Here is a 22,425-nt window from a genome sequence, read left to right as displayed (position 1 = left end):
ACTGAAAAGGAAGCAAATACGAATAGAGAAGTTTATATATCATTTATTCGAATTTTTTACAAATTGCATTTATTTACCTTTGGTCAAAAGTAGATATTTGCGAGATAATTTAACTTCTTTTAATTGAATCAACATTCGGACGAATATTTATCGTTACTCGTTGGAGTTTGAAAGAGTAACTCGTTACAAAATTAAACTCGTATGCAAATACCTATTACCAAAGTTACTTTAACAAAAAAAAAAACAAAAAAAAAACAAAATATCTAAGATAACGATATAAATTATATACGTAGGTTAAATGATAAAATAAAATTGTGTAATATATAAAAATAAGACATATGAAATATTTTTCAATTTGGTCTATAATTTTTTTTTTTGTCTATCTCTTACGAAAAATATTTTACCACAAAATCGTAAGAATTTGTAAAAATGTAAGACGATGAAAAAGGAGCTTTACTTGTTGCTGCCATCGTGCTCTCCTTCTTTTCATGCATGAATATATTCGCGAAAAATATTTCTCCTCCCTCGAGATAAAGTTGAGCAAAGGAGTAAGAGAAACGAAGAAGTCACAAAATGCATCCTTTCGCTTTCTCCATTTTTTGTTTTTTTTTTCTCTTTTTTCTTTTCTTTCTATTTTTTGTTTCTTTCTTCTATACTTATATTCTCTTTCGCCCCTTTCTTTCCACCTTCTTTCATGTTCACGAATCCGCGCTTGGGTAAGCTTTGCAAGGAGAACGTACGAATAAAGAGCTTCACGTTTCTAGATGCAGTCAGCATTTGGAGAATACTTTTTCTTACTATGAACATATATAGTTTGGTACATGTTAAATTGGATTCTATTTTTCTTCGGAAGACATTTTTCCTTATCTTCGAATATATTAATCTTATAATCTAATTGTAAATTTTTTCCAATATTTTATATAACTTTTGTCAAATAATTTCAATTCGGCATGCACATTAGCATGAATATATCCCTACATGTAAATTAGCTTTTACGTTATGGGATTTTGTATGAAAAACTCGTATATGGGTCGTTAATATAAAGAAAGGGGTTAAATGAAATAAAAACTGTTAAAATAAAGTGAAATTAAAACTGTGTTACCGGTTAGAAATTTATTTGTTCAAATAATTCAATTAAAATATGTAAGTTCTTTTGTTTTTTTTTCTACTTTTCCTTCGTTTTATTTTATTTTCAATAAAACATACACGATTTATACGAGTCGTCTAATAGTAAAAGTTTTCTTCCTTTTTTTTTTATATATATAATATATAAGACGTTAAATAATAATACAGTTATACCGTAATAGTTATATCCGTGTTTACACTTGGCTTAGTAACAACTCATATCAATGTATCACGTTAGCAAAAATTACTTATAAAAATACTTATACTAGCTGAGAAAATTGATTGTATATTTCTTTATGAATAAAAATGAAAACAGAAATGTGTATAACGCGCAAACGCGTATCTATATGATTTAGGAGGAAAAAAAAAAAAGGAATTATAATATTAATTACGTAAAAATCATATTCTTCTTTCGATTAGAGATGAAACATTTTCCTATTATAGGTTAAATGTATATAACGTATAAAAAAACAATGTATTATAAGTTAGAAAAGTGCTTATCCGCTCGTTTCATCGTCACGTACCTTAACGTCGTCGAAGCTAAGATCATTAATAAAAAGTCGAGCCATTTACTTACACAGAACTGATAACGAGCGAAATAATAGCTCATCATAAAGCGACATAGTCGATGAACTTTATTGCCATATGTCCAGCATTTATTATTGGCTATTGTATTTCCCCTCCCCTACCACCCGCCCACCCTCCCGACAGATGTCTTCTATAACTTACCTAAGATATTATCGTTTGAAATGGTTTGCGAGATTCAACAAACCAACCAACCTAGTAAATTTATCTGTCTTCCTTTTTTTTCCTCACGATATCATAGAACGAGAATAAAAAGAAAGATGAAAATAATCCGCGTAGATAATCTTTTTAAACAATAGATAGGTATTTAGTTAGCCCGATAAATGTTTTCTTTTTCCTTTATTTTTTCTCTTTGTACATTATTGCATTTGACAAACATTTAAACGAGTAAATAAAATTCGTAGCTTATCTCTCATTTTTGTTTTTGTTTCTGTTTTTTCTTTCTATTCCACTTTTATACGTTTTTGATTGTTTGTAAAATAAAAAAATAAAACAAAAAAAATACAATCGATAGATATACTCGAAATGTCAAAGGAGTAACGGTTAAAATATTTATTCGATATATTTTCTATAAGAAATAAGAAGAGTGGAGGAGATAGAAATACAAAATATCCGAAAATTTACAAACTGAAGAGCGCATTATCGATTTAAATTCCGTACGTCTTTCGAATTGTTAAAAATTCACTAAAAAGAAAAGTAAAAATTCTCTCGGTGGGATAAAGTTTGCTAGAAAACGATCGAACTCGAACGAGATATGTGAAATACAAACTTTGCTGTCTTTATATGATACCAAATAAATAAACAAAAATAAAAGAATAAAAATCGATATAACATAGAGAGTCCTAGCTCGAAATAAAGAAATAAAGAAAGAAAGAAGTAAACCGAAAGGAGAAACTAACAATAAGAGTAAACAATAGAAAAATTTCATAGAGAGAATAAATTTATAGTCCTGAGATCGTGCAATACGAAAAGAAAAAAGTTCTATCTACAAAAGCGAATAAAAAGTAACACTGAATTCGATTTATTTATCCACTTTGAAAGCAATTTCAAATTATTCACATAAGTTTTTTCTAGTCGAAAAATCGACAAGTGCCATTTTAAAGAGCACACTTCCCGTATGATTCTAAGTGCACAATACTGTTCTTTACTTTCTTTCATTTGTTTTTACTTATTCCTTTTAATGGGAAGCTTCAAGCTGTGACAGTTTGAAAATGCTAGGGGATTTAGTGAAAAATTTGCGATCTTTTTTTCGGTTTGGTATAAAAAACAGAAACGTTAGAAAATCAAGATAAAACAAAGCTGAAAATGTTTTCAAATTGTTCTATTATTAAAAAACATTAAAACTAATTGAATGTAAATCGATAATATTAGAAGAGATCATTATTATCGTAGTTATACTATAATATACGTGTTACGTATATATTTATATCAACTTTTTTTTCAGCTCATTAATTTTTTCCATTAAATAATTATTCTCCCCATTAGATAAATTATTATCCATCGTAATCATAAATCGTGTAAGTTGTAAGTATATGAATTATGTAAATGAAAGTTGCGGAAGCGTAACGTATACTTATTCCTTAGGTGAATAACAAAGTGAACCATCATTAATGGCGAAGTCTAAAACTAGATCTACCAAGAAAACTTATCCTATTTTCATACTTTTTTTTTAATAATAATTTTCTTTTTATTTTCTTCTTCTTCTTCTTCTTCCTTTTTCGACGTTTTATTATTTCATTTTACGAGTTCGTAACACGCTACACACGGACAAACTCGACAACTCATCTGAAATAACTTAACGCCGAAGGATTTAACTTTGACTTTCCTATCCTCATTCTCTTTCTCCCATTTTAAGCTATGCGATTAGCTGCTAGATAAAACGTCCTGATAAATGAACGTCACGTCGTTTCGCTTTCTTTCTGCATTTATTACTTTTCTGGCGACAATCTAAGAAACATCACAAAGACGGTTACGTACCATTGTAACGCTTCTGCTATTAAAGTCTCGCTGAAACTCGATGATAAAGGAAATTCATGCGAATGACCTGTATTTTAACTTTTAAATGTTTCACTATTATTTTTATTATACATCGAACGACTGTGTAAAACGAACACTTTGCTAAAACGTAATCTACGATCGTAAATGAACGAACATATTGTTCTTTTTTTAAACAAAATACTATGTAAGCCTCGAAAATCGATCGTTCGTTATTCTCATTATTATAGAAAATTACAGGACAGTATGCATTATGGTGTTTGTACGAGTATGTATATTGTATTATGTATATCATATATATGAATATGTATTGACGTGAAATATAGAATCCTAGCATTGGTCTGAAATGTGCATGTGTCTGGGTAGATAGTTCTAGCATTAGTCAGTTGTGTATGTAAGTGTGCGTTTGATATCGGACAATCAACAGCAAAGTATGGAAGATTTCAAAGTTTGCTAGGTATGTATATATATATATGTGTGTGTGAAATACGTGATCGATACTAATGGCAATGTGCAGCATTTGTTTAAAAAAAAATGTATACGTTAAGAATAGTTGAGTTCATTGTGAAAGAATAAAATCGTATTATAAACCATCCTTAAGTTTTCAACTTTATATTTTGTACAATATCATATTGCAAGTTCGATGAGAATAATTAGTGGGACTATCCTATAAACAAAAGAAAAAAGAAAATAAAGAAACAGATAGAAATAATATTTATAAAAAATGAATTCATGGAAAATGTTCAAAGCCAATAAAAGGACTCGACGTCTCTTTCGATCGATTCGTTTAAACAACGAGGATATTTTCAAGAAACTAAAGGACTAGGCGACAGTTCAATATCGTACTTTCCCATTGGGAAAGAGCTTCGGACTAACACCCACTTTTCTTATCCCTCTTTATTTTAGATAAATCTTTACAAAGTTAATCGGAAAAAAAAGGTCAATCTTTCTATTCCGTTAATTGGATTATCTTGCTATTGATTTCACTTACAATTAGTTTTCGAAACTTTTAATATTCAAGAGGGGTTGGTCGATGAGTTGTTTCTTTTTTTTGGTTTTTTCTTTTTCACAAAATCGTCAGTATTTTATATTTAAATAAACAACACTATATATTCAAATTTTCGATTAAAAATTCTAACATTATTTGAATTAATATTATTATACCGTACTATAGATTTGAATTTTTAATACAAAATATACTAAATATATAGCATCGTGTTTAAGATATAAAATATTGATGAAATGAACGAGTAAAAATGATAAATACAAAAAATATCGGAATAGATATTTTCTTTTGATCAAAAGCTTTATGTATATGATACTTAAATTTGACGTCAAAGGAATGAGAGACAGAGAAAGAGAATAAGAGTGAGAGTGAGAGAGAGAGAGAGAGAGAGAGAGAGAGAGTGAAAGAGAGAGATATATTACAAAGTTCGCTTTAAAGGCTCAGGTGGGTCTAAGAAATTCACAAGGATGTGACACTATTTAGACGTCCTGCCACAGCGGTTGTCACGCAATTCCGTTGTGGTAGATGGTGATAGCAAATGCTGACGCGGAAGTGACGAGGAGATTAAAGCGGTCGAGCGAGAGTATCGTCCATGAAAGCAGACGAGAATGTATGGGTAAAAAGATATCGAGCAATATTATAGAAGGTCTTCTTCTTCTTCTTCTTCTTTTTTTTTCTTTCATCTTCCTATTCTTCTTATCCTCCCGAGATAAACTTTCTTCATGGTGGTTTGCTTTAATAAAATTGCTTGTTTTAATACCCTCGTTATTGTTGGAGTATAAGAACAAGATAAGAAAAAAATAAGAAGAAGAAGATAAAGCTTGTCTCCTAATACGATTATTTATTTAACAAAAAAAAAAACAAAGTAAATATAACACTTTAAACAAATTATTTATCTTTGTTTCAGATAAATTGTTCATATTGATGTTCACAGTATAATCAATACACGACTTATCTGTAACGCTATATTCATTTTATGAAATTATGTATTAAATATCTATCCCAGGTATTGTATGTCAATTAACCGTAATGATTATTTAACAATTAAACAATTAAATCGAAAATAGAGTTATCCAATGGATATTATCGAACAAGAAAATGTACGTCAGTGTATAACGAGTTACTAATTATTTTGTTGGTAATTAGATAAATTTAGTTTTGTCTACTTGAGTCTAACCTAATTTCGTAATAAAGTTTTCGCTCGATATTTAACACGGACCTCTTAAAGTGAAAACATCGGTGACAAGGGCCACTCATAGGACCAGGAGAACTTATCCGAGAAAGTTTCACCGCGTTGGAAACTTTACGAATGAATCGATCTACGAACACGTCTCAGTAGAAACAACTCAACTATTAATTGTAAGTCGTATCATCTCTTTGACCTTCGAGGATCTCACGGTAGATCATGGTTGTCAATGTAAAGACATTATTTTAAGGATATAAATGAGATACGCAAATATTGTAGAATACTAAGAATTTACACAATGTTTACATAGAAAACAAGTTGCATATTATATAGTCAAACCTAATTGCATATCGTAAATAAATTTTTCTATCAATTTCAATATCATACTACTATTGTAAAATAATATATTAAATTAATATAATACAAAATAAATATAATTAATAAATATTAAATTAATATAAAAAATATATGATCATATAAAAATTCTCCATTTTTGATAAGATTATGTTATTCCAGCATTAGAAATACAGTCAGATAATTTGACATTAGTTACATTAAAACACAATAAAATATAAATTAACTGGTGACTTTTCCATTTAGAATAAGAATCTTCTCTTCCTTTTTTCGACATTTAAAAAATCTATTGTTCTTTTCCCTTTTAACTTTCTCTTCGTCGTACTTTAAGAAGTATACTCGAAGAAACTGGAAGCAATGCTTTGTAGGAATGGTTCATGACTCTCTTTTTGTCATATGAAAAATTCTCGTCGTTTATCAGAAGCGGCACAGGACTGTTGAGAAAATTCGTGTATTGTGTGGGACGAGAGTTGTGATGAATTACGTTGGGCATATGAATGTGAGATAAGGGGAAAAGAAAGAAGAATATAAAGTAATATATATATATACGTAAAGAAAAGGAAGAACGAAAGAAAAAGAAAAGAAAAAACGAAAGAAAGAAAAAAGAAATCAAGAGAAAGAAAAACTTTGAAAAGTTTAGTTGAGGTATCGAAACGAAGATCTTACCTTGAGTTACACTCGATGACGTTTCTTCATTTTCTTTTCCCAGCCAACGAGGGTGATAAAAGAGAAAGAGAGAGAAAGATAAAATTATTTCTAAGTATTACGAGAGAGTAGAAGAGAAAGAGAGAAACTGCCTTTTCTCGTAAGATAACTCCAAAGTTCAAAGTGTCTAACCGATAAAGAACGAGCATAAGAACTGGTGGAATGTTTGAACGTAACTAAACGATCTCGGTAAGGTGTCGGGACAAGTTCAGCAACTTTCGCGTTACTTTATTGTTGTTGATGCTCTTTTAAAAAGGAGCACGAAGTTTTGACATTTGCTATTATTTATTTATCATCTTTTCTACTTTTCTTTGATACTCTTTCGTGACATTACTAGTCAATAGATTTCTTTTAGAAAAATTTTATTTAAATGGTCATAGCATTACTTATTCCCCGGAATTAGAATTTCCTATAGATTTTAATTTACGTTTGTAGAAATGATTCGTTTACGATGCACTACAAATCGATGACGATATTATAACGTAGATTGCTAATCCTGCGATTATTATTTGCCATAATACCGAATACCTACTCTAACTTATATATGTACAGGTTCTGAGTTTGTATGCATATTAGTAAATAGTATATATATTTGTAGTGTATGCAATGTGTACGTTGGCTCTTGACGGTCGCTTCAATCGGTATTGTAATATCAAGCGTCCATCAATCAAGTTAATCGATCTGATTTTGCATCAGGATATCACATATATAACCAATATCGATGCCATTCCTGTAAAAGATAATTTCTTTTAGATTGGATCCATTCGCTTTCTATCATATTACTTTATCCTGTGCTTCGGTTTTGAATATTTGTCCAATATTATTGCTTCCTTTCCCGAAAATTAACGTAACGATAAAATAATTAATATTTTTGTTTAAAATATACAACTTTTATAAATGACCATGGCGGATGTAAAAAAATCATTTTTTACGTGATTACTCGAGCTATCTAATTGCGAAGACAACGCATGTTTTTTCCCCCTATTTTTGAAAAACGATGTTTCTTTTATAAAAACAAAAAAACTTTGTTTTTTAAATAATAATATGCATTAGTTGCCATTAGACGGAGTTTCTGATTTTTTAAATCAAACGAACGCGTTTGTTTCCCGTCATTTTTCGTAAAGAAAAGAAGAGAATGAAATTTTTGTTTATTTCATTTTAGATTCGACTGATATTTATGCTTGTGGCTAAACTCGGAAACCAAGCTCGGAGATAAATCTACATCAAGGAGCCTAATTGGTCGACGCATGACAGATCGGAAACTGAAAATAATGGAGAAAGCATAGCGAGCAAGTATGATGAATTCACGGAATACAAATATAAAGAGATATTGCAAGGATCCGTTTTTTTGTTCCATGTAATCAAATTTAAATGATAAGAATTGAAAAAATAATTCTTCAAGATACTCGATAGAATGATAAAAAGAATAAATTTGGTTTGGTTTTTTTTTTTTTACAGATGTAAACATAAAGCTAAAAAAATACCATATATTAATATATTATTAGTAAAATATTATATTTATTTTTTTAAGTATTCTCTAGGGAGAATGCTAGTAACATTCCGTGCATAACATGATAAAGTTTAACTCTAACACATTGCATTTCATTTATAATTTATGTTTGGTACCTTGTGTCCTAGTATAAGGTGCAACAACGGTGACTACGTTTACCCATCACATTTTTTCATATTTACTAGAAACAAATTTTTTTCTATTTTTCTTTAGCCATACCATTAACGATATTAACAAAAAGAAATAAAATAAGTAAAAGCAACGAATATGTAATAATAACGAAAACATATTATTTAATTTATGAAGAAAATGTGTATTTAACGAAACGAAACATAAATTGAAAAGAGCGGTTGCCACGTTCGCGTTGAAAATGACCTAAAATGTGACACTTTCAAAAAATTAATTTTAGTATGGGAGAAATAATATTTTTTTCAATGAAAATGAAAGATTTATAATAAAAAAAAAATCCCGTTGACGAGCAGCTAATCGATATATCTAATTAACATTTTATTATTACGTATTATATTATCATCATTATTATTATTATTATTATAAGTTCAATCTATTATAGATAGAAATAGGGAATAAATTAGAACAAAGTTCAATAAACATGAATACTTTAATTCATTCATTTTGAATAACACGTCCGAGATTTTCATGGAAAGATTATTTATAATACATACGTGAAAAGCTTGACTCGCGTTAGAGATCCTTCTTCCAGTTACGGCCACACTTAAAAAGAACTGCAACGAAGTATCCGAGCGTTAAAGTTTCAACTTGGAGCTTTACAATTTTGCGCGTAATTAAGTTTTCACGTCTTTTACCGCTCATTCTCTTGTTGACGGGAGTTTAAAGCGACCGCATATTGCACGACGTGACATATTTTTCAAAGAAACGAAATGCTTGGTCTCATTATTACATTTCTTTTTTCTATTTTTTTTCTTTTTTTTTTTTTGTTTTTACTACAGAAGGGGGAAAATGATTCTTTTCTCATTTTCTTTTTTCTTTTCTTAAGTTAGAGTACGTTCGTTGATTACCAGGGAGGCTGAATTTCACGTTCGAGTTGTAAAGTCAGATGAAAAATCTTTTAATCAGCTGCGTTCGGCAAATAATTTTCTAACACGATTGACCCGTTTTTTTTCGAGTCTACGTTTTTTTTATACTTTTATTCGTTAGTTAGTTAATTCGTTCGTTCGATCAAATTTGTCGTCTCGTTATATTTCACCGTCTTAAGTTGTTACTTTATAAAATAGAAGTTACGTCATTTGGTAATTAAATAAGAATAATTTTACGTTCGACTTTGACTACGTCTCGAAGTATTTTCCCTTATTTCCTCGATGCAATTTAAATAACTTTTTTGTGAAACGAAAATTCTTAACGAGGTTGCCTTGTTGCAACGGAGAATATGAAAACGATAAGTTGCTAAGAATTTATAAGATTAATTATGCGAGCGTGTTCTCTTTGTTGATACGTAAACATGTTTATTATGTAAGAGGGTGATCGATCTCGTTTAATTGAATTTTAAAGTTTCGCGTATTTCTCCTTTGATAGTTAATTATTTTTGAAATAAATATGTCTTTCCTGTCCTATCGTAATAATATAATAATAATAATAATAATTGAATACATTTTCATACCGGGTATACATAAATGATTCGTAAAAAACAATTAAGTATCTTCATAATCTGCGAGTAATAAATAAAATATAAACCTGTATGGAAACAAAAGATTAATATAATCTGAAAATATTTGGATTATATATCGTTTATATTGTTATGTACTTTCGCCTTGTATTTTACGAGCAGCACGTGTATATATATTGTGCGAGCATTGTTTACTCGATAATATGTAAAGTTTAATGTTTAAAGATTCTATAATCAATCGTACGAATAACGAGAATATTTACTGTAATAATATTCAATATTATTTTTGCATGTTTCTTTTACAGTATTCATAAAACAACGTTAATTATTATCTTATGAGATTATCAATGAAATAGTATAAGCTTTTTTTTTTAATTATTATTATTATCTTTTGAATCTCTTTCGTTATTGTAAATGCTCGTGAATTGGATTACGTTAAATTAGATCACTTTTTTCAATCGTTTCGAAATTTAATAAGCAAATCCTTTGGAATAAAAGTCTCATAGAAAATACGATTAAACAAATTAAATTTTAAAAATGATTTAACGAAGTATGCATTTATATTTGTTAATACATACAGGATAAAGAGTTAACATTTATTGTAATAAGCGTACAAGTTATATACGTATGTTTGATATTCCATGCGTAAAGTCAAAACCAACGTGTAATTGCCATACTCAGGATTCAAAACACGTTCGTTAGATATTTATTAGAAAATAATTAATGATACGCGTTAATTATGTATTTACACGCTTCGTAATTTTTTCCTATTACGTTGTACAACGCTACAATTGAATATAGAGATGCGAATGTTTAATTTTCGAAAATGTATACATACAAAAATAAAAGAAAATGCGTACTTATTTGGGTATATGGTATTCATTAAAAATACAAAAAAAAAAGTTGCGCCATGCATTCGATTAATTTTGTTAAACAAATTTTATTAAATTTACGTGCTCCGGCGTTTTTCTGTTTTATCTTTTATATTTTTCTTTTTCTTTTTCTTTTTTTCAATTAGTCTGGCAACTCATTAATTTCAGATAGAACAAAATTCGCCCCGAAAGAGAAAATTCTATTGTTAGGTTTTGACGCAATGATTACTTTGTCGCATATGAATGCGGTAGCAAAATTATTAAGCGTAAACTAACCTTCGATACGTTTCCTCAATAATTACATTTCTAATTATCAATATATGCTTTCGAAACTAATTTCTACAAGCGTGGATTCCTCCTTTGTCGCGAAACGAGTCGAACGTCCTAGTTACCGCGTAATTAATTGAAAATCCCTGTGTGTGATTTTTCTATTTAAATAATTATTAAAATTATTCTTTTTTTTAAATTTGCTATTATTTCCAAACGCAAAAAAGAAAAGAAAAAAGAAAAAAGTAAAAAGAAAACGAAAACGTTGATAGTAAAATTCCATTCAATCATCAATTATCTTTTTACTTTGTTGAAATGAAAAGAAAAAAAAAGAAAAAAACTACGATAAATTTTTTCAACTTCTTTACATTCTATAGAAGATAGATTAAAAAAGAAAAAAAAATTACTAATACTGCAACTATTGTTTTACATAATAATATCAAATAGATACCGGTAGGTTTATATTGCATTTGACAATTGATAAAGCGAGTATGTAGTAATGGCAAAAAACATCCTGCCAGTGAGATTACGATATCTCGTTCGAAAGAGAAAAAAGTGAAAGAGAAAGAATAGAAATAGGAAAAAAGAATAGTCAAATCACAAAACGATCAGCAGTAACGCTAGTATCATCTAACTGTGACGAAACGCATCCGAAACGAATTCATTATTGTTATTTTACAACACGATGTTAATATTATAATAATAACAAAAAAAAAAATGTAACGAATAAAAAAAAAAGGAAAGACACGAAGACAAAAATAAAAAGAGAGAGAGAGAGAGAGAGAGAGAGAGAGAGAGAGAGAGAGAGAGAGAGAGAGAGAGAAAGTGAAGAAAGCAGGGAGGGCGGGAGGCGGGGGGGGGAGAAGGGAAAGAAAAAAGTGATAAAGGCAAGTAGAACGCGAATAGAATGAATGCGATAGAGGAAGAGAGAAAACGCGCGTGGCACTCTGGATGCTGGAACGAAAGAGGGGTTGAAATGGTTGAAGCCGGCGCCCTCGCTCCCACGAGTACCTTCAGTATACGCGCGTATCTACATTCGGTTGGACCTTAGCTCTAGTCCCATTTTCTTCAGAAACCGAATCGCTATTTTCACCCATTTTTAACAATCGATCTTTATGAAAGCTTACGCGCAACGAGCAAAATAAGTAAATAGAAAATAGAAAGAAAACTATCAACTAAGCGCCGAATTTTTTTAACAATTTTCTTCCCGTCTTTTCTTTCTTATTTTTGTTATTCTATTCCTTTTTTTGCGTTCTATTTTTATTTTTTCATTGTAAACTGTTAAGATAGAATGACGATTAACAAGTGTTTCTTTTTCTTTGCAATTTTATAGAAATAAAAGTAGGATAACCACGTTTTCGTGTGATTTCTAAACGATTACTTATCATATTTATACTATTTTAATCTTTTAATAATATTTTACGATGTAGTCACATTTTTCCTCAGAGATCGAATCGCTATTTTACAATTTTTTTTCTTCGCGATATAACGATCGATTTTTTAAAAGCTTACGCGCGTAACGGGCTAACTAAGTAAATAAAATAGAAAGAAAAATATCAACCAGCCGAATTTGTCTACAATTTTTATTTGCATTTTTTGTTTGCACTTCTTTTTATTCTATTTTGATTTTTAATCGTAAAACGTTAAAATAAAACGACGATTAACAAGTGTTTTTTTTTTGCAATTTCATAGAAAGAAGTAGGATAACCATATTTTCGTGTGATTTCTAAACAATTACTTATCATTTATACTATTTTAATCTTTTAATAATATTTTACATTTTTCAATAAGATTTTGTTATTATATTTGATTCGTGATTATCATAAAAGTATTCGTATGTTTAGGATCGATTTTACATTTTCTTTCTAAGCAATGTTTATCGATAGAAATGGAATTTCTCTCGATCCTATCGTCGAAGAATGTCTAACGTGGAACCATATGATTTGAGTTTCTGTGGATGCAGCAGATGCGATCAAGGACCGGATATGAGAGTAGAGATGCATTTACATGTAAATTTTCTCGTAAATGGACACCGAGATACCAGCGGTCGATCATTTAATTAAAGGTAAGAATTCTTCAACATTTCAACGTATGGATATTGTATACATTATGTTATTGTTAAAGTGTATAATTCAGTTAATTCATCAATTAACTAAATAATATATGAAAAATTAAACGTTTCAGAAAAAAAAACATATATTTTATAAAAAAGAAACTCTATCAGCGAGAAAGTTTTGTTTTGCTTCAAATTCAGAGAAACATTAATTAAATTATTTCAGATTAACAATTTGTGTGAACTTGTTGACGTGACCGCAATAAAGAGAAAGAGAAAGAGAGACAGAGACAATCTCAACCCTAACGAGATTTTCCTAACAATAAGATCTAATTCTAATTAAATGCCAAGCTGCAATTTAACCTAGAAGAGAAATTACGAATTAGAACAGATCCTTCACAAAATCCATCACGTAATCGAGCCTTCTAAACATTTTATTCATTTTTCTGTATGTCATTAAATAAAATTTATATATTACATATATTTTATTATTGTTTACTTGTGTATTATACCGAAGCTTAAATCTCTCTCTTTCTCTCATTATTTTTTTCTTATTTTTTTTTTTTTTTTTTTTAATAAATTACACACCGTTCGAGAAATCGATGTAAAATTCATTATTTCAAATTAATCGCCTAATGCAATAATAAATTTTCCCTCGTTCGAAATTTAAGTCCTTCGGGAGAGAAAAGCCCAGGATAAATTAGTCGAATTTATATTAAGTAAATTTAATACGTCCGATGACATCCGTGAAAATATATACGAATGTACGTATATCCTTTGTTTGTAATTACAAACTGAGAACGTAAATAATTGTTATTACAGTTTTCCAATAAAAATTCATCTAAGATCGATACGAACTTATTGACGTGAAAATGAGATAAAACATATGAGGAGATAGTAAAGATAACGCGTCTCATTCTATTCGAACTACTTACTTCACTCAATCGGCTTGTTTTAGATTACTTTACTCTCGTGAAGATCGTTCCGCACGATCCATAAGATTAACAAACTTTTATGGATAGAATCCAAGTTTCACACGGGTTTGCAAGAAAATGAACTTTACGTGAGTACGGAAGGAAGAGGAAACAGAAAAAAAAGAAATATACAGAAAAATATAGAGAAAGAAAAAGGAAAATAATAATGAATGATTGAAGGAAGGATGAAAAGAAGGAAGGAAGGAAGGAAGGAAGGAAGGAAGGAAAGAGTTGAGTACTTAAATTTTAAGTTTTTTTGTTACACTTTAAAAACGCTAACCTTCAACGAATGATATAACTTTAAAGTTAAAACCTAGGTAACTTTATAAAATACCAAACCGAAACTCTTCTATTTATTTCTCTCTCTTTTCTCTTGTATATACATACAACATACATATATATACATATAGAAATTTCCCAAACCTGTTTGGACTTCCTTGTTATCCGAAATACCATAAGTTTCTCTACTATTTTCCCATTAATTTTCATAAATAAGTAGGTAGAGTGGCGGGGGGATTAAACATCGTTTAAAATAGATACGATAACATGCATGACCAAAATGTTCCTACTTTGGTTCTGTTTCTCTCTCACTCTCTTTTTTCTCGACTTATGTTCCTATAATTCAAACTACTTAAACTCGACCGGATATTAGATTCCAACATCGTAAAGCGAAAGAATATTCATTTCCCGTAATACTTGCTTCTACTATTCCATTGAAACTAACGTTAAGAGGATTAAAGTTGTTTCTCGTTTTTCGTTCGAACTCAAACACCGTCATTCACTTTGTTTCGGAACTTACCGAACGGATATTAAATTTCAATTGAATTGTCTGATTAATTTCTTCATTATTTCCATTTGTAGTTCGCATGTATTGTATTAATCATCTAGAATTGATACAGTACAATTTTTATTTGATATTGTTAAACATTTTTATACAACAGATTTGAAACATTTATTTTAAATGGAGAACATTTCGATCGATTAATGGGAAAACGTAGGAAATTCATTTAAAATCCATGTATTATATTACACGCAAAAAGGGAGAATTTTCGCTAAATTAATTTATCGTAAAAGGAACAATCGAGACACATTTATAATATGCTTTTATTAAAGTAGGGGAAAATGATAAATTTTATTAATACTTGATTCATTAACAATTCCCAATTATAATTTCTAATGACAAGCAGAGCAAAGGAAAATCATTAGTGGCATTGAGAGACGAGCAAATAGGATTCATATAACATTGACGAATCTGTAGAACTAAACGGATTGGATCTATCGCGAACATTGTGATCATGCTCTCGATTGTCAGCTGGATACGTTATATGAATCGTCAGGGAGGTGTTAGGTACGCGTTGAAGAGGCAAAACTATTCATCACTGTCTGTAACAAGAACACGGCTCACCTAAAATGGAATCAAAGACTACCCACTAAATCATTCTAATTCCTCTACGAAATGTTACATTTTTTGTTTTCCGAAATAATATCCCTTTCTCTGATCATTTTATTCGTAAATCATGTTTTTCCCTTCCCTTTCATTATTTCGATCTACTATCACGCAGTATAATAAAAATATTTGCCATTTTTATTTGATAAAATTAATCATACCTTTGTTTAATTTGATTAATCATTGTAAATAACATCGTACTTTTTAGCTATTTCATATCGCTTTATTCTTTTGTTCTTTTTTTTTTAACTCTCTAATTACTTCTTCTAATGTATTATAAGAAGTACTTGAAAAGAACAAACGACTATCGCTAAGTATCTTCGAGTGTTTTTCTCACTTGAGGTAAGTTTTAAAGTGCTTAAAAAGCATCCCTATAAGTTACAGAACTAGTCAATTTCTTTCGAAGATCTTGATACTATTCTCTATAGATCGTAAATCCATTAATTTTATGGCAACACGATGTTCTCATGCTTAAACGTTTAATTGTATAAAAGGAAAGAAAAAATAAAATAAAAATAAAAATAAAAATATATTTCGTTTAACGTAACACGAAAACCATGTAGAAATTATTAACGATGGTTTCGTTAGTCCGCTTTTTTGTTTCCTATATCCACCTTTGAGAAACGTGTTTTCATATTTGAAAGAGAAGTGTCAGATATTTGATTAACGTATACAAATTTCCATTTTCACTCCTACTTATCTATGAAACTATCCTTTAATGTCGACTATGCTGCCGTATTTTGTTAGATTTCTAGCTAACGCGAAAGTGCATCCTAGTGTTCATTTGGAACACAATATTCATAAGACGTGTTATCCTGACTGACTTAGAAATTAGTCATTTCGTTGAACATTTTGAGCATAACGAATTCGCACAATTATTCTCGACAATTGAAAATTATATTCCGACTGAGTAAATCCTTCTCTCGTTTCACAATAATACGTGTCAATGATTATTATCCTGCAAATATTTATTTCAATTTTCAAATATTCTTCTAATATATATATCTAAATAATAAAAAAGAGAAAATGAATACGCCGTAGCCCCTCCACGCGTGATAAAAGAGAAATTCGTATTTTCACGTGGAAAATAATTAACACACTATCGGCGAGAAGGGTATTAATACCTTTTCCACAGACTGGCGGTTATTGGCGGGTCAGATATTAATACTTTTTATGCAGAACGTACGCTAAGTGTTAATAAAACACTTACCAATACTTGTTTTTTTTCATTGTCATTAATTTTTAGGCAGGAATGATGTTTTTGGTTGTTTTTCGTAAAGCCTGACCAGTGTTTAGTCCCAAATTTATTAATTTTTAAGAAAAACTAATAATTTTATGAATTGTGCTATTTTGATACTGCAAGTTTCGTGCTTACAAAGTAGCACAAATTCAGTTGATTGATTTTGATAGCATTGAGTTTAAGTTTTCTGTAAATATCAAGTGCATATGTGTCGTTTTACGGAAATTAATACATTAATTAATAAATTCAATAACAATTATTGTTTGGTCCATGTTATACATTAAATGAAGAAATAGAAAACTAAATTAAAAATTGAATTTTTTTTTTAAATTTCATCTACTTCTTCGAAATACTATACTATACCTATTTGCCAAATTTCATTGAAATCCTATTACTAAATGTGAAATATTACATGTTTTCTAAAAAGCGCACTTTTTTCATACTTTACTAATTTTCGCCCGCTATACGTGTGAGTTAAGTTCATGATGTTACCCGCCGATAGTGTGTTAATTGATTCACACAAATACAGTGACTGTTCTTTAAAATCGTATACCGTTACATTTACTAAATTTTTAATTAATAACTACTAATATAATGTGTGTGTCTAGGATGAAGAAAATTAAGAAATAAATGCATTAGTATACCTTAATTATATACATAATGAGTTTCAATTGAAAGTTTTATTTAAAACGAGTAAATTAAACAAATACGAAAATAATGTACAGGAAACGGCCATATTTAAAAATCGTACATGTTAGTATAACAATCGGAATATAGTTTTTTGATGTCTAACAATTGGTTGGTCGTCTTTTGTTTTTATTGTTATTTAATCAGTTAGTCGTCAGGTAACCTATATTTCAGTGACAAGTATGCTTCCATGGGGTCCCGTCGCCCAGACATGGGTGACGTTTTTCTTATTCGAATTTAATAGGATTTTAAGTTGGAATCTTAAAAGGAATTTAAATGGAATATGCACTTAAATATAAATACAACAAATACACAAAATAAAAATATTGTAATAGGAAAATTCAAGAGTAGAGAGGAAGCAATGTTTCCTGTCTCATTTGAACAAAAGAAACTTAAGACGTAGATAATAAAAGACGATTACTATTAGATGTGTGCATATAGATATTTCTAGAATAACATTTTTTTTCTTCTTTTTATTAATAGTGGGATATATAATTAATTCTCAGCGAGAATTATAAATAATTTTTGTTGACGTGATACATTAAATTCAAAGAATGTTACGACGTCTAGAATAAAGACGATTTTCTTAAAAGTAAAGCTACGGGAAATGTTGTCCTTTCTTTTGTCGTATTGTGATGATATGAGTATGGGGCATGAAAGAGTGTGTATGTGTGTATGTGTACGTGCGTGCGTGCTTATGGCGTACGTGACTGAAAACAGAACTATCATAGGATCAATTGTTATCCACGATGGGGGAAGTGGGGATTACAAAGAAAGGGAAGGTTAAGGAGAAAGATGCCGAAAAAAATCGTCTTGGTGATAGACGTTAGACGATAAAGGGGAATGACGTACCTATATATATATATATATATGTATATATTTTTATATATTGTATATATCTATATATGTAGAATAATATAAAATACATTTGTTTAAAAATGAAATACTTATTAATATACTTAAAATATTCAATATAATTTCGATTTGATATTTTATTAGATCAAAATTTTTAATTTAAATTCATTACTAGTTAGGAGCGTTAAAACAAATGTACTTTAGTTTAAATATTCCGAAATATTAGTAAAGTACATTAAACTATGTGATATACCTTAAATAATTGTTAATTAATCGAAGGAAACGTGTATTGTTATTTAAAAACACGGAGTATATGTTCGGTGTACCGTCTTCCTCGAAATTCACCTTCAGACTGGCACGTTGTTCTCTATGAAAGTACTTTTATTAAATATTGTTTATATGACTTTCCGAACATTGCGCATGTGCATAATAGGAATAATATATCTAATAAATATAATTTAAGATAATAACGTTATGATTTAACATTTTTTTCATTTTTATGTAATTACTTCAACAAAGGTATATTTGTCTTTATGTTCCTGCGCAGTGATAACTCAATGGATAAAAATTACGTCTAATAGAGAATATCAAATAGAAATTATTTAATATTCAAAAAATTGTTAATTGATATGTAAAATCTTATAAAAATGTATATATTTTTTTAAACAATCTTAAATATTAATAGAATACATTAGAATGTTAGATATACCTTAAATGATTGATAATTAATCTAAAGAAATGTATATTTTAGTTTAAAAACACGGAATATAAGTTTGACGTACCTTCCTCTTCAGAATCCACCTTTAAACTGGCTCGTTATGCTTTATGAAAGTTCTTTTATTGAATGTTGTTTATATGACTTTCCCAAGGCTGCATACGTACAACGTGCATAATATTCGAAATAAATAGAATTTATTTTTCTAAAAATCATACATACATAAACATCAATCAATAAAAACATTTCAATTGACTTTTATAGAGGACAAGGAGTTAATCTAATATAATTTCCATGTTTTTAAACTACGATATACATTTCCTTCGATTAATTAACAAGCATTTAAAGTATATTGAATATTCTTTAGGTATATTCAAATCCTTACTCATTCTTCCATAAAAAAAAAAACATCTCGGAAAAATTATCGATCGAGGTATCTCATACATGTACACACCACTACTAACCCAGTACCTTTCATAATCTCGTTCAACTGTCGATCGACAATTGGTTTTATTTCACTCTTTCTCTTTTTACTTCTATATTCCCATTCCTTTCATGTCGTTTCATCAAATTTTATGATTACCGTCGTCTAAGAAGTTTTACTTCAAGAAACGAATAAAATGTTCATAAATGCATGCATCTATGAGATTCGATTAATCGTGCTACTAATTGCTTGAAGATAATAAATCAAATAAGTGTACCGTTTGGCAATGGATTGAAACGGAACAATGAGAGTATTTTACCATTTGTAATTAATGGAACGTGTATTTGCGACGAAATCGTATATAAGAATAGAACGAGATAAACCACGAAGAAATCGAGAACATAAAAACACACTCGTTTAAAATTAAAACATTCATGTGTTTGATCTATTTAACTGTTTCTCGAAGTACTAATTGCATCGGTAGAAATTACCTGAAATCTCAACTCCGTCATCAGCGATTTTCTTCCTATCTCTTATTCAAGAAAATTCGTTTCTACTTATCATAATTAGAAATCTTCTAGTTGGGTAAGAAATTTTACCAATTTACATAAATGAGAAGGAATTAGAAATCTAAAGTAAAAGCAAGAGAGAAAGAGAGAAAGAGAGAGAGAGAGAGAAAAGAGGCTTAAATTAAGATGCCGCTATTAAAATTTTTGTATTTATATGTGTACATGCATGTACATGTAAAACTTATGTAACTTATAAACATGTACGTAAATATTTGACTGTATAGAAAATTTATTACATAGAGCTGATAGATTTAAATATAAATCACAAAATAATTCCATACATTTAACTAAAATTATATCCTACAACCATAAATCTTTACGGGAAGAATTGGAGATTATTTCTGTTAGTAATTTATGACACATTCATCAAATTCTTGATTAGTTTATATTCTAGTTACCTGACCATAAGGTTATATTATCGAAACTTTCACGATACCTCTAACTAACTATTTCGTAATTAGTGAGAATAATTTACAGTGTCAGTAACCAAGACATATTTTGCTTCTTGAACTAAGAATCAATATTCTAATCTCTAGAGAATACCCCTAAACATGGGTTCCTTCTTCGTAGAAAGTCCGTTCGTGGTTAGTAAAGACTCATATCACGTCTCTTGCCATCTGCAAATAAATAGAAAATTATTAACAGGTGTTGCACGTGAAATATTGAATGTACGTGTTATGAAATGTCACGCGAGTTGGAAATATTTTTCACAAAAACGTATCTCTCGCGGGAAAATGTTAACAAATTAAAAATATGCATTACGGTTTGTTTTTTCGTAATAATCAAAAATAATAATCAAATGATGTCAAGAATGATTTGAAAAAAAGAAAATGTACAAATTAAAAATACAATAAAAATAGAACGAGAATGATCCTTCAAGAAAAACAATGTGTTCTTATTGGACAAAAAACTCTTTCACGAGATTCGAGTAAAAAGTAAAGGTATAACGAGCACCTTAAGGGTTTCCAAGGTTTCTTGTCAACTTGTAAATATCTTAACACGTGAGCGTTCAATCTTCGTACTACACAAAACTCAAGACTTATAATTAGCCCTTCTTATGAGCGTCTTATCACCTATCCTTCTTGTTTCTATACGACAGCTCGTTCATCTAGACGACAAAACATTTTCAGTGTAATCAAAGAAACGTGGAATGTAACATAGGCGGTTTGTAGTTTTTACCTTAGCAAACGTCGACGAGATTCTCTTCAAACAACATCATCGTGTTAGAGTATTAAAACTGTAACGATATTTATTGTAAGTTAACAACGTTTCTCGTGGAAAAAATTTGCTAAAATACAACGGTTTACTTTTAATCTTTCAATTATATCATATATACGTTTCTTTTCTATATTTTTTTGTTTGTTTTTTACAAATATAAACGAAATGTATTTAAAACAAAAATATATATATTCGAAACGTTAGAATTGTACTCGAAAAAAATACCAAAAATAATCTATATAAATAAAAGTCTGATAAAATTATTCTATACACTATACGTTTTTAATTCTTATTGAATAATTTTTTTTTTTTTTTTAAATCCCCAACATGTTTTCAATTAACACGAAAAACACGAAGTAAAAGAATGAGGAAAAAATAACTTGACTGTCTCGTTAATAATTATCGAATTTATACGCGTAGGAAGAAAAATGCATGTTGACGAACGTATGAGATCGTAATTGATTGCTGACGCCAAAGGGATAGTTTTCTCTACGGTGCTAATTAGCGGAAGGGAAATATTAGAAAAGAAAACCATTAAACCAGACCTAGATAGCTAGATGTATCAATCTCTCTATTCGGTACCTTCTTTCTTTGATATTTCTTTGTAATTCCTATTTCCTCTTTCTTTCCTCTTCCTCCCCCTCCTTGTACACGGACAATTTACCAAGGAATTCGATAGAAAAAAAAAAACAACTTCCAAGATTTCTGATATAGAAAATAATAATATAATAATAATAATAAAAATGTAGTTAGAGAAAAATAGAAAATAAAAAACGACATTTTTTAAATTGAATTATTCAAATAATCGAGATAAGGCTTAAAATAAATGGAAAATATTTGTCAATCAAAATTTTACTATTACAAATTCGCGCGATAGGAAAAATAAAAATGTACTATTTTGAATAATACTCTGAATGCAACGCGTTATTTTGAAATTATCATGAGCTTATCCGAAGTACCTACAAAAGCATGACTTTATAATTAATTGTTATTTTT

At 29.2% G+C, this 22,425-nt stretch overlaps 1 protein-coding gene across 3 annotated transcripts in view; it reads left to right on the top strand.

Moving 5' to 3' along the window:
- Positions 1 to 12,261: 12,261 nt before the first annotated feature.
- The window catches only part of LOC106785430 (metabotropic glutamate receptor 2-like), a 160,770-nt gene continuing 150,606 nt past the window's right edge, over positions 12,262 to 22,425 (top strand). The window contains exons 1-2 of one of the 3 annotated variants that reach the window (XM_014745890.1): positions 12,262 to 12,392; positions 13,196 to 13,312. The gene's annotated coding sequence lies outside the window, so the exon portion shown is untranslated. Of the gene's footprint in view, positions 12,393 to 13,091; positions 13,313 to 22,425 lie in introns of all 3 variants that reach the window. The other 2 variants (XM_014745889.1, XM_014745888.1) reach the window with 2 other exon arrangements.

Source organism: Polistes canadensis, unplaced genomic scaffold, assembly GCF_001313835.1.
Source record: "Polistes canadensis isolate GaletaPanama2010 unplaced genomic scaffold, ASM131383v1 scaffold_50, whole genome shotgun sequence".
NCBI classification, from domain to species: domain Eukaryota; kingdom Metazoa; phylum Arthropoda; class Insecta; order Hymenoptera; family Vespidae; genus Polistes; species Polistes canadensis.
This window is presented reverse-complemented; position numbering and strand designations above follow the sequence as displayed.